At 43.4% G+C, this 12,500-nt stretch overlaps 1 long non-coding RNA gene across 1 annotated transcript in view; it reads left to right on the top strand.

Annotated features, from left to right (window-relative positions):
- LOC113821597 (uncharacterized) overlaps positions 1 to 12,500 on the top strand; it is a 112,540-nt gene that overhangs the window by 55,364 nt on the left and 44,676 nt on the right. The gene's annotated exons all lie outside the window — the stretch shown is intronic.

Here is a 12,500-nt window from a genome sequence, read left to right as displayed (position 1 = left end):
AAGCAACGAAGCAATGAAGAATAGTATGCTTCGGAAGGGGGGGGGGGAGTAACATACTTCGTCAACAGCCCCCCTTCCCCCCACCCCCTCCCCCCCACCCCCACCCCCCCAGCCGGAATCGGAACAGCTGATGTGTCCGACTTTATCAATAAACATGTTCTATAACCTTTTTGGCAGTACGATTAGGAAGGCGACGTTGATGGATGCTAGTGGCGATGGCTGCGCTCCCCTTCCTTCTTCCTGCTTTTCCTCCTTTCTCTCTTCTCTTTCTCTTCTCTCTTTTCTTCTTCCTCTTCTTTTTCTCTTCTCTCTTCTCTTCTTCCTCCTCCTTTTGTTCCTAGTTCTCTTGTTTCTACTTCTCTTCATCATCATCATTATTATTCTCCTCCTGGTCCTCCTCCTCATATTGCTCCTTTTTCCCTTCCTCGTACTCCTCCTCTTCCTCCTCTGCGTCTGCCTCCCCTTTCTCCCCCTCCCCTTTTCCTTTGCTTCTCCTCCTCTTCCTCCTCTTTCTCCTTCTCCTCCTTTCCAGAACCCCTACTCCTTTCCTTTCCACTCCCTTCCGCCTGCTTACACACCCTTCCTCTATTTTCCCCTTTCCTCTTCTCGCCTCTCTCTCCCATTCTTCTCCTCACTCCCCTCCTCCCCTTCTCCTCACACCACTCTTCCCCATTCTTGTCACTCCCATCCTCCCCCATTTTTCATCCCACTCCCCATTCTTCTCCCTCACTATCCCCATTCCCCTCCCCCCTTCTCCTCATTCCACACTTCCCCCCTTCTCCTCACTCCCCCTCCCTCTCCCCATTCTCCTCACCTCCCTCCTCCCCCGCATTCTCCTCACCTCCCTCCTCCCCTCCTCTCCTCCCTCCCATGTCTCCTCCTCCCCCATTCTCCACATTCCCCTCCTCCCTCATTCTCCTCACTGCCCTCCTCCCCCCATTCTCCTCACTTCCCTCCTCCCCCCATTCTCCTCACTCCCCTCCTCCCCGCATTCTCCTCACTCCCCTCCTCTCCTTCTCCCCCCATTCTCCTCACTCCACTCTTCCCCCATTCTCCTCTCCGCTCCCCTTCTATTTTGGTGTTTTGTCTCCCCAATTAATGTGCTGTCAGTGTGTTGTACCCGAATGAGGTGTGAAGACAGGTGAGCAAAGTCATTAGCGACAGAGGGGGGGAGGAGGGGGGGGGAGGGGAGGTTAAAGTCAATCTCTCTTTTTTTCTTTTTTTTATGCGTGTCTTTCCTCGCCTGGTATGGTGTGCTATTTTTTTCTGATTGTTTTTTTTTTACCTTTGTTTTTCTTTATTCCTTTCTTTCCTTCCATCTGTCATGACCCCCTTTTTTTCTTCTTTCTTATTCCACTCCCTTATTCTCACCCTCCCTCATTCCCTTTCATCCCTTCTTCTCTCATTCCCTCCTCCTCCTCTTCCCTCCCTCTCCTTTCCTAATTCCTCCTTCCCTCCTCCTTCCCTCCCTCCTCCCTCCCTCCTCATTCCTTCCCTTCCACCTTCCCTCCTCCCTCCTTCCCTCCCTCCTTCCTCCTCCCCTCCTCCCCTCCTTTCCTCCCTCCCCTTCCTAATTCCCTCCTTCCCACCTCCCCTTCCCTCCCTCCTTCCCTCCATCAAGTCCACCACTAAAAAGATTACACAACGCGTCTTTCCATCTATTTATAGTTTTTGATTACACGGTTATTAAAATATCGGTCACAAGTTAACTTTGATGGAAAGTTTGAGTGTGTGTAAAGTTAGGATAGTGTTTATTAAAAAGGAAAATAAATGAGAGAGAGAGAGAGAGAGAGAGAGAGAGAGAGAGAGAGAGAGAGAGAGAGAGGGAGAGGGAGAGAGAGAGAGAGAGAGAGAGAGAGAGAGAGAGAGAGAGAGAGAGAGAGAGAGAGAGAGAGAGAGAGAGAGAGAGAGAAGAAAGAAAAGAAGAGGGAAAAATTAGAGGAGAAAGGAAGAAAGAGAAGGGAGAGAAAAGAGAGAGAAAGAGAAAAACACACACAAAAAAAACGCATTAAAAGACTACTAATAGCTTTCATCATTTGATAATCCTTGGCAGTTATTTCAAGATTAATTAAAGAGCTGTCAAATGCCTCTCGGACCTTCTAGTTTGGAATTAATGTTTAACCGTAATCATCAATAACGGTTTTTTTTTTTTTTTTTTTTTTTTTTTTTTTTTTTTTTTATTGTTTCATGTTTTGACAAGTAGTTTGTAATTGAGTGCATTTCGGTCTCTGCAATTAATGATTCACATTAGTTCCGTCGGTAATTACATGCTGGGTTTTATGCTCATGTTTTATTCAGTGAGTTCGAGTCGGTTTGAAAAATTATATATATATATATATATATATATATATATATATATATATATATATATATATGTGTGTGTGTGTGTGTGTGTGTGTGTGTGTGTGTGTGTGTGTGTGTGTGTTTATTTATATATGTTTATATATTTATTTATATAATACATATATATTACACACACACGCATATACACATGTAAACAAACGCACGAGCGCACGCACATACGTATGCGTATGTATGGATGCACATGACATGCAGTTTCCTTTATATATTCTAGGCTTAGACGGTGACAGGTTTCACTTGTGCTATAATTTCAATATTTTGTCTACTTATATTACTTCTTTAAAATACTGAAAGTAATAAGGCACTAATGATAACGAAATTCGAAGAAGCGATATGCCGTTATAATGAAATAATTATTAGTCTATTGTTCTGAATAAGAAAAATTAAAAAAAAGTCAATTGGCAAGGCATTTTGTGAAAATGGTGGCAGCGGTTCCCGGATGTGACAGAGTTGCCAAGTAATTTAAGCTTTTAACCACTCCCATTAGGATTAATGAGTATTTATTGATTTTTTATGGTAATTAGCCGTAATGTTGGAAATAAAGGTACGTGATTTATTATCTAATTAATTTCTTAAAGAGGAGGAAGGGTTTTGTAACATTTTATAACTTTAATTTGTGTTTTCCGAGTTTTTGAGAGAGAGAGAGAAGAAAGAGAGAATAGAGAGAGAGAGAGAAATTAATGCAAAATATTTTCATCATATAGATAACCATTAGATAAAGCAAATGTTTACCTACCGTTTTTTACGATGCATTTCCGAACAGCCTAAATTTTGAGATTTATCAAAAAGGTTGTGACAAAAATAAATAATAATTAAATCAATAAAACAAGAAAAAAGCTTGACTTTCGTTGAATCACAATCTCTACGGTGGACGGTCCTGAAAATGGCATTAATTCAACGATTCATTTAAGAAATTTTCGACATTTTGGATCAATTTGGCTAAATTGTGGAAAGTTGACCATAGAAAACGGGATTTGGAGGGTAGACTCTAGTAGCCATGAGTAGATGACAAAGCAGCAACACCACTCCCTCTTTCCCTCTTACTTTCCTCCCTCCCTCTCTCCCTCTTACTTTCCTCCCTCCCTCCCTGCTACCTTTTCCTTTCTTCCCCCCTCCCTGTTACCTTCCCTCCCTCCCACCTTATTACTTCCCTCCCTCCCTGTTACTTCCCTCCCTCCCTTCCTTCCCTTTTACTTTCCTCCCTCCCTCCCTTCCTTTTACTTTCCTCCCTCCCTCCCTGCTCCCTTGCCCTCTCTTCTCCCCCCTCTCTGTTACCTTCCTCCCCTCCCCCCTTATTACCTTCCCCCTCTCCCTTCCCTGCTACCTTCCCTCCCTCCCCCCACCCTGTTACCTTCCCTTTCTCCCTCTCCCCTCCTCCTCCCTCCCTCCCCCCCACCTTAAAAAAGGGAGACCGAGATAACAAAACTTTTGACAATGGCTGTTTAAACTTGTTTGTAGCAAATCTGACATTTCATGATGGAAATTGGGAAACTTTCGCGGGAGACTTTCAAATGGCGCCGAAATACGGAGAGTGGGGTGGGAAAGAGGGAGAGAAAGAGGGGGGTGGGAAAGAAGGAGAGAAAGAGGGAGGGGGGTGGGAAGGGAGGGGCGTGGAGGGAGGGAGGGGAGAGAAAGAGGGGGTGGGAAGGGAGGAGGGAGAGAAAGAGGGAGGGGCGTGGAGGGAGGGAGGGAGAGAAAGAGGGGTGGGAAGGAGGGAGAGAAAATGAGGGTGGGAAGGGAGGGAAGGAGAGAAAGAGGGAGGTGGGAAGGAAGAGTGGGGTGGGAAGGGAGGGAGAGAAAGAGGGGGTGGGAAGGGAGGGAGAGAAAGAGTGGGGTGGGAAGGGAGGAGGGAGAGAAAGAGGGAGTGGGTGGAGGGAGTGAAAGAGGGGGTTGGGAAAGAGAGAGAGAAAGAGGGGATGGGAAGGGATGGAGGGAGAGAAAGAGAGCGGGGATAGGGAGGGAGATAGATATATAGAGAGATAGATACACAGACAGATAGATATATAGATATATAGATGAAAAATAGACAGGCAGATAGAGACAGAAGGGTGATGAGAGAAAGAGAGAGAGAGAGGGACAGAGACACAGAGAGAGAGAGAAGAAAAGAAGGGGGCAAGGAAATGGAGATGATAATAACCTCTAATTAGTGTTGGAAATTATTGTCCATTTTTGCCCGGGAAAATAACACGCAAACGAAAGCTTGCGCCAGATTTCAAAAATTTCTGGAGAAGTAGCTGAGTCATCTCGCGGTTGTCGGTTCGTGATATAACTGTCATTATTATTTTTTTATTATTGTGTCTCATAAATTGCTTCAAAGAATTGTCTCTTTTTTTTCGTTATAAAAGAGAATGACAAGATGAATAGAATCGTTTTTGGATTCAATCCTGTTGCTCTCTTTTTTATATAATTTTGAAGTTTTCAAAGTGAATTTACTCGTAGATTGTAACGGAAAGTTTAAAAAGTTGATCGTAGCAATATGTAAAGTTAAATCCTGTTGGTGAGAATACGGCTATTTTTATTTAAAACAAAAGGTTTCTTGTGACAATCGAAAATAAATGTGATGTAAGATTTTTAAGAAGATTGAGAAATATAATGATGGAATTCGTGACGCATGAAAGAAAAAAAAAGTTATCACGGTTAACGCACATGTTTTAAAAAATATAAAAAAAATAATAATTGTAGAAAAAAAATAACACTCACCCGTCCTCAGTATAGATGATTACTTTTGATAACGTATTTAGGCCATTATTGAGCCGGTCGCGAACGTGATTGGCTGGGCGAAGTTAATAGTAACGAGGCGTCGACCAATGGGCTTGTTCCACGTCACTCCAGCCGGCAGCCAATGGGCATCAAGGACGTCACTCGAGCCGACGACCAATCACCATGCAATGCTCCTTCCCCCTCCCCCCTACCTCCCTGAACACGTCATAGAAGCCGACGACCAATCACCATGCACGATTCCTCCCTCCCCCTTCCCCCCTCCCCACCAATCTAAACACGTCATAGAAGCCGCCGACCAATCACCATGCACGATTCCTTCCTTCCCCCCCAACCCTAAACACGTCATAGAAGCCGAGGACCAATCACGTTGCGAGCCTTCCTCCCACCCCTCCCCACCCCTTTCCCAATCCTTTCCCGCCCCCAATCCCCCCCGGCAGGTATTTTGCTTGATACGTAAACGTTATTTTTATGTGCTCTATTGCTGGCGGTGATGGTGTCTGCCAGGAATTCTGCGATTACAGCAATTAATTCTGAATATTTGGGTTATTGGTGTGTGGGATGGGGTGGTGACGGCCGTCTGTTCCCACACTTGGAGTGTTTGATTTTGTCTGTATGCTTGTTGTCGTCCTTGTGGTGCTATCTCTATACAGAGGATATGTATATGTATTTATTTGCATTTATGTGTGTGTGTGCGCGCGCTTATCCATATATGCACACGCACACGCACGCACGCGCGCGCACACACACACACACACACACGCACACGCACACGCACACGCACACACACACACGCACACGCACGCACACGCACATTCACACACTCACACACACCAAGTACGTATGTATGTATGTATGTATGTATATATAGAGAGAGGGAGGGGGGGGGAGAAAAATACTCGCATATTCACACATGATTTCACTCGTATGCATTTATATGATGAGAAAACCACATACTTTTGCAATGTAAAAAAAAAAGAAAAAAAATCAGACTACAATTTTCATATCTCACCTCACCGCTTTCCAAAAATCTTCATTAAGTACTTTTTTTATCACCAAAATGTATCGTAATGATTAGCCAAGTATATTTTCCCATTCATATCTTGTAAAATTCGAAATTTAAAAACAGAAAACGGAGAAAGCGCGAGGATTCAAATACAAAAGTTCGTTAAGCAGGTTTTCCTTTTTGAATTATTCAAGATGGCGACGGTTAAATGGTATTAATGTATTCTCGTATAAACTAGAAAGCACAGGCTCATGCAGTACTGTTACATGTACTACTGTTGTTGTTGTTGTTTAAACGAGGGAAGGGATAAATTGTCTAAATTGTTTATCGCCATTATATTTATTATATATATTTTTTATAGTTTTTGTTTGTGTGTTTATTTATTTACGTGTCTACTTGTTTTTAATTTTTATTGTTATTATTATTATTATTATTGTTATTTTTTATTATGATAAATATTATTATTATTATTATTTTGTTATAATAAAAAATATTTTTATTATTGTCATCACTATCATTATCATTTATTATTAGTATTATTATTGTCATCATTATCAATATTATCTTCTTTATCATCATTTCCCCCTATTCCTGAATCTCAATCAAAGAAAATGGAAAATTAAGCGATAGATACGATGAGAATATATATATATATATATATATATATATATATATATATATATATATATATATAACATGGCGCTGTCTATTCCCTAACCCGCTCTAGATTGAGAAATGTATATATATCAAAAAGTAATTTAAATTGGAACATGATATGATCTTTCGGTGCCAGAGTAAGGTGTGGGATGCGGGTGGGGAAGGGGGGGGAGGGGGTTGTGAGAAACGGAGGGGGGGGGGTTGTATATTTATTTATTTTTCCATTTTTTTCTATTTTTATGTGTAATCGTGTATTGTTTTTTTAATCGAATTTAGTATAAGCGTTTAATGATGAAAGGAGCAAATAATGATGATAATGGACGGTAGTGATAATAGTAATGGTAATAGTAATAGTAGTAATAATAATGATAATAATAATAATGATTGTAATAATGATGATCTTAAGAATGTTTCTAATGATCGTAATAACAATGGTAATAATGATCATAATAAGAATGGTAGTAATGATAATGGTGGTGATAGTAGTAATAATGATAATAATAATAATAATAATGATAATAATAATAATGATAATGATAATAATAATAATGATGATAACAATAATAATAATAATAATAATAATAATAATAATAATAATAATAATAATGGCAACTTGCTCTTCTATTGAGCAGTATTTCCGCATTGTCTACCCACGTATTTATCTATTTTTCCTTATTCCTTGTTCATTTCCATGTGTGTCCTTTACATGTGGCTCTTGTAGGTATGACTGTGTACATTTGCATAACCCTGTACAATCTGTATGCTTACACGCCAGCTCGCATGTTTATATGTATGAACTCTCCCCTTCCTATAAAATGATTCGTTATATTTATGCATCGTACGTTTTGTATTTAATACTTGTTACTCCAGTACGGTTTGCAAAATAGCGCGGTACACGAAGGGGCAAGGGAGAAGCGATCTTGGGCAAGGGGGCCGGAAGGGTGAAGGAAAAGGGGAAGGAAATCGCCGGGGAGAAGCCAGTCTCAATATCCAGTCTTTTGTGGGATATATTGCCCAGGGAAATGTAATAATGTAAAATCTTTGGGGGGATGTTTACAACAGGGGTGTGTGTGTGTTCGTGTGTGTGTGTGTGTGTGTGTGTGTGTGTGTGTGTGTATGGGAGGGGGGGGGGCTCGTGTGTGTGTGTATGTGGGTGTGTGTATTGTGTGTGTGTGTGTGTATGTATATGTGCGTGTGTGTGTGTGTTTCTGTCTGTCTGTGTTTGTGTCTGTCACTCTCTGTCCGTCTGTCACCATATCTGCCCGTTTCTGTTGGCATTGTATGTCTGTCACTATATCTGTCTTCGTCTGTCTCTGTCACTATATCTCTGAGTGTGTGTCACTGTATATGTCTATTTGTCACTATCTCTGTCAGTGTCTGTCACTATATCTGTCTGTCTGTGCATGTCTGTATTTACAAGCTTTGGCAAATGTGTACCACGTGTTCATTCGTGTATGTAGGCCTATATACGTGTCCCTTTGTATATGTAGGCCTATATATAATGTCTCCCTTTCTATATTTGTGTATTTTTTGTCTTTTTGGGCGACTTCTGATAAACGATTTTTAGTGAAGGAAAGAGAGAGATATATATGATGAGAAAGAGGAAAAAGAAAGAGTAAAAGAATGAAAGAAATCAAACTATGTGAATGTAAAAAAAATTAAAACTAAAAAAAAAAAATAAATAAATAAAAAAAGTAAAAGTTCTTTCTAGTTAATGCACTAACCACGTTAATATTAATTTATGTATGTATGTATATATATATATATATATATATATATATATATATATATATATATATATATATATATATATGTATATACATATTTATTTATTTATTTATTTATTTATTTCAGTTTCGAGATAAAGAGGAATTTCTTCTTCTCTTTTGTCTGACTGTTATGAGATTTAGTATTATTTTATTATGATAATGATGATTATTATTATTATCATCATTATCATCATTGTTATTAGTATTAGTATTGTTGTATTGTTATCATCATTAACATTATTATCATCATCATCATCACATATATATGTGTGTATGTGTGTGTGTATGTATGTATGTATGTATGTATGTATGTATGTGTGTATGTATGCATAGGATAAAATTCGCACAATACCATGGATGTATTTATTTCAGTTATATAACGGATGCAGAATTCAGTTCATGCAAGAATGTCCGCCACAATCGCAGTCACAATCACATTTACGATGGCCACAATCACCAGAGTAAAAAAAAAGGCTTTATCGACATTGATTTTTGCTGACATTTTTTTTTTCGGGAGGGGTCTGGCAACTTTGTGCGGGCGAGTTGCATGGTCGTGATTATTGTTATGTTTTATTGTTTCGATGGGTCGGTCTGTCTCTTTATTTCTCTCTCTTTCGCTTTTTCTTTTCTTTCTTTTCTTTCTTTCTTTCTTTCTCTCTTTCGCTTTTTCTTTTCTTTTCTTTCTTTCTTTCTTTCTTTCTCTCTCTCTCTCTTTTTCTCTCTCTCTCTCTCTTTCTCTCTCTCTCTCTCTCTCTCTCTCTCTCTCTCTCTCTCTCTCTCTCTCTCTTTCTCTCTCTCTCTCTCTCTCTCTCTCTCTCTCTCTCTCTCTCTCTCTCTCCCTCCCTCTCTCCCTCTCTCTCTCTCTCTCTCTCTCTCTCTCTCTCTCTCTCTCTCTCTCTCTCTCTCTCTCTCTCTCTCTCTCTCTCTCTCTCTCTCTCTCTCTCTCTCTCTCTCTCTCTCTCGCTCTCTCTCTCTCTCTCTCTCTCTTTCTCCTCTCCCTCTCCTCTCCCCCTCCCTCTCCTTCTCCCTCCCCCCTCTTCCTTCTCTCCCTCCCCTCTTCCTTCTCCCTCTCCCCTATTCCTTCTCCCTCCCTCCCTCCCCCCACCATCCTCCTCTCCTGCTTCCTTCTTCATTTTCCACTTCCTCCCCTTTTTCCGTCTTTCTTTGCCAGGTTGCCCCCCCTCCCCCTTCCCCTCTCCCCCTCTCCCCTTCCCCCTTCCCCTCTCCCCCTCTCCCCACTTTCGCTTCTAATAACACCAATAAATATGTCATCGCTGGTCCCGGGATTAGCCAATCAGAGGAGATTAGTGAATAGAGGCGTGGCGGAGACGGTGAAGAATGCGGGAGATGAGGGAGAGAGGAGAAAGAGGGAAGAGGAAGAAGGAAAAAAATCGCGAGAAAAGCAATTCCTCTTTCTTTTACACCCTTCTTCTCTCCCCTCCTCCCCTCTTCCCCTCTTCCCGTTCTTCGTGTCTCCTCTCATTATCCTTTCGCAAAGGAATAGGGAGAAAGGGAGGGGAGAGGAGAGGGTAAGAGGGAGAAGGGGGAGGAGAGGGGAGGGGAAGAGAGGGTAAGAGGGAGAAGGGGGAAGGAAGAGGAGAGAGGGAGAAGGGAGAGTAGAAGGAAAGAGAGAAAGAGGGAGAGAAGGGAAAGGAGAGAGAGAAGGGAGAGGAAGAGAAAAAGAGGGAGAGAAGGGAAAGGAGAAAGAGAAAAAGAGAGAAAGAGGAAGAGAGAAAGAGGAGAGGCGATGAGAGGAAAGGACCACCATCTTGGATCGAAGCAAATGACTGACGTCCAGCGAGAGAGCCTCCCCTCCACCCTCGCCCAAATGACATCTAAAATAAGATTAACATCCTGCCCGTGTGTGAATCGAGTGAAGTAAATGAGTAATTAAGGGATAGATTTGCTGGATTTTGATCGCCGTTTGGGGTTTAGATGTGTGTGTGTGTGTGTGTGTGTGTGGATGTATGTGTATGTATTTTGTTTGTTTGTTTGTTTATTGGTAGTGTGTGTTTGTTTCAATGTTTATTCAAAAGTCTTTTTGGTGATCATTGATTGTTAGATCTTCTGTGGATTGCCTTAGAAGATTTATTAAAAAATGAAAAGAAGAAGGAGGAGGAGGAGGAGAAGAAGAAGAAGAAGAAAGGAGGAGGAGGAGGAGAAAAGAAAAAGGGAGGAGGAGAAGAGGAATAGGTAGGAGGAAGAAGAAGAAGAAGGGAGGAGGAGGAGAAGAAGAAGAAAAAGGGAGGAGGAGAAGAAGAAGAGAGGAGGAGGAGGAAAAGAAGAAGAAGGAGAAGGAGAAAATATATATGTATTCGATTCTATCAAGGTGTTCTATGGCGTTGTCCGAAATATTTGTTTTGTGGAAAGGAAGACACGAAAGAGAGAAGGAGAGAAGTTCTTTGCAAATTGTTGCAACAGGAATTCCTCCTGTCCGCCCCTTCTCTCTCCTTCCTGTCTCTCACTTTTTTTCTCTGTCTGTTTTCTTTTTTTCCTGTTCTTTGTTATTCTCTCTTTCTCTTTCTCTTTTTCTCTATTCTCTGTTATTCTCTCCCCCCCTCCCTCTCTCTCTCTCTCTCTCTCTCCTTCCCTCCCTGCTTCCTCCCTCCCCTCCCTTCCCTCCCTCCCCTCCCCTCCCCTTTCCCTCCCATCCTCCCCTTCTCCTTTTTCTCCCTCCCATCCTCCCCCTTACCCTCCCTCCCCTTCCCTCCCCTCCCCTTTCTCTCCCATCCTCCACTTCCCTCCTTACCCTCCCCTTCCCTCCCTCCCCCTTCCACTTCTCCCTCCCCATCCCCTCCCTCCCTCCCTTCCCCCCTCCCCCCTTACTCACCCTCCCCCTTACCCTCCCCTTCCCCTTACCCTTCCCTCCCCTCTCCCCTTACCCTCCCCTTCCCTCCCATTCCCTCCCTCCCCTCCCCCATCCCTCCCCCTTTCCCTCCCCTCCCCCTTCCCTCCCTTACCCTCCCCCTTACCCCTCCCTCCCTCCCCTTACCCTCCCCTTCCCTTCCATCCCTCCCCTCCCCTTACCCCCCCCCCCCCCCCCCGCCGTCTGGAGCGACCGCCCTCCGAGACTCGTAATAAATTGCCAGTCCATTTCTCGGCGTCACTCGCCTCGCTCGCGGATTTATCTATCGCGACATATTAATTTTAGGCGCCTGATTAAATGAACTGGATGGATAGGTGGGCGGAGGTGGGGTGGGGTGGAGGGAGGAGGGGTGGGGTTGGTTTGGGGGGGATGGGTGGAGGAGGTGGGTGGGTAGGGTGGGGATGGGGATGGAGGTGGGTGGGGTGGAGGTGGGATGGGGTGGAAGTGGGTGGGGATGGGGTGGAGGTGGGTGGGGTGGAGGGGTGGATGGAGGTGGAGGTGGGTGGGTAAGTGGAGGGAGGGGTGGGTGGGTGGGTAGGGTGGAGGGGAGGGAGGGGGTGGCGTGGATGAACTGGATGGATAGGTGGGCGGGTGGAGGAGGTGGGTGGGGTGGATGGAGGAGGGGAGGGGGTGGGGTTAGTGGGTGAAGGAGTGGTTAGGTGAGTGGGTGGAGAGGGCGAGAGAGAGAGAGAGAGAGAGCAAGAGCGAGATAGATAGATAGAGAGAGAGAAGGGAGGGAAGGAGAGAGAGAGAGAGAGATATAGAAAGAGAGAGAGAGAGAGAGATCGACACCACCCTTACAACCCTTTTATTAAATTTCATGAGTCACCCTGAACACCCCCCTCCCCTCCCCTCCCCCCTAACCCCAACCCCCAACCCCACCCCCTCGCGTCACCCTTATTATGATGATCACGCAGTATGACCTCATTACCAACAACATCATCATTAGTAACATTTTTTTATCAACATCATTACTGCCCATATCATTAACTCAATTATTACTTTTGGGTTCATTGTTGAGGGGGGGGGGGCGTTGTGAATGGATGTTTGGGGGGTAGGGGGTAGGGGGGTGAGGGTTAGGGTGCGGGTGGGGGTTGTGAATGAGAGAGAGAGAGAGAGAGAG

The sequence above is a fragment of the Penaeus vannamei genome, chromosome 11 (assembly GCF_042767895.1).
Source record: "Penaeus vannamei isolate JL-2024 chromosome 11, ASM4276789v1, whole genome shotgun sequence".
In the NCBI taxonomy this organism is placed as follows: Eukaryota; Metazoa; Arthropoda; class Malacostraca; order Decapoda; family Penaeidae; genus Penaeus; species Penaeus vannamei.
This window is presented reverse-complemented; position numbering and strand designations above follow the sequence as displayed.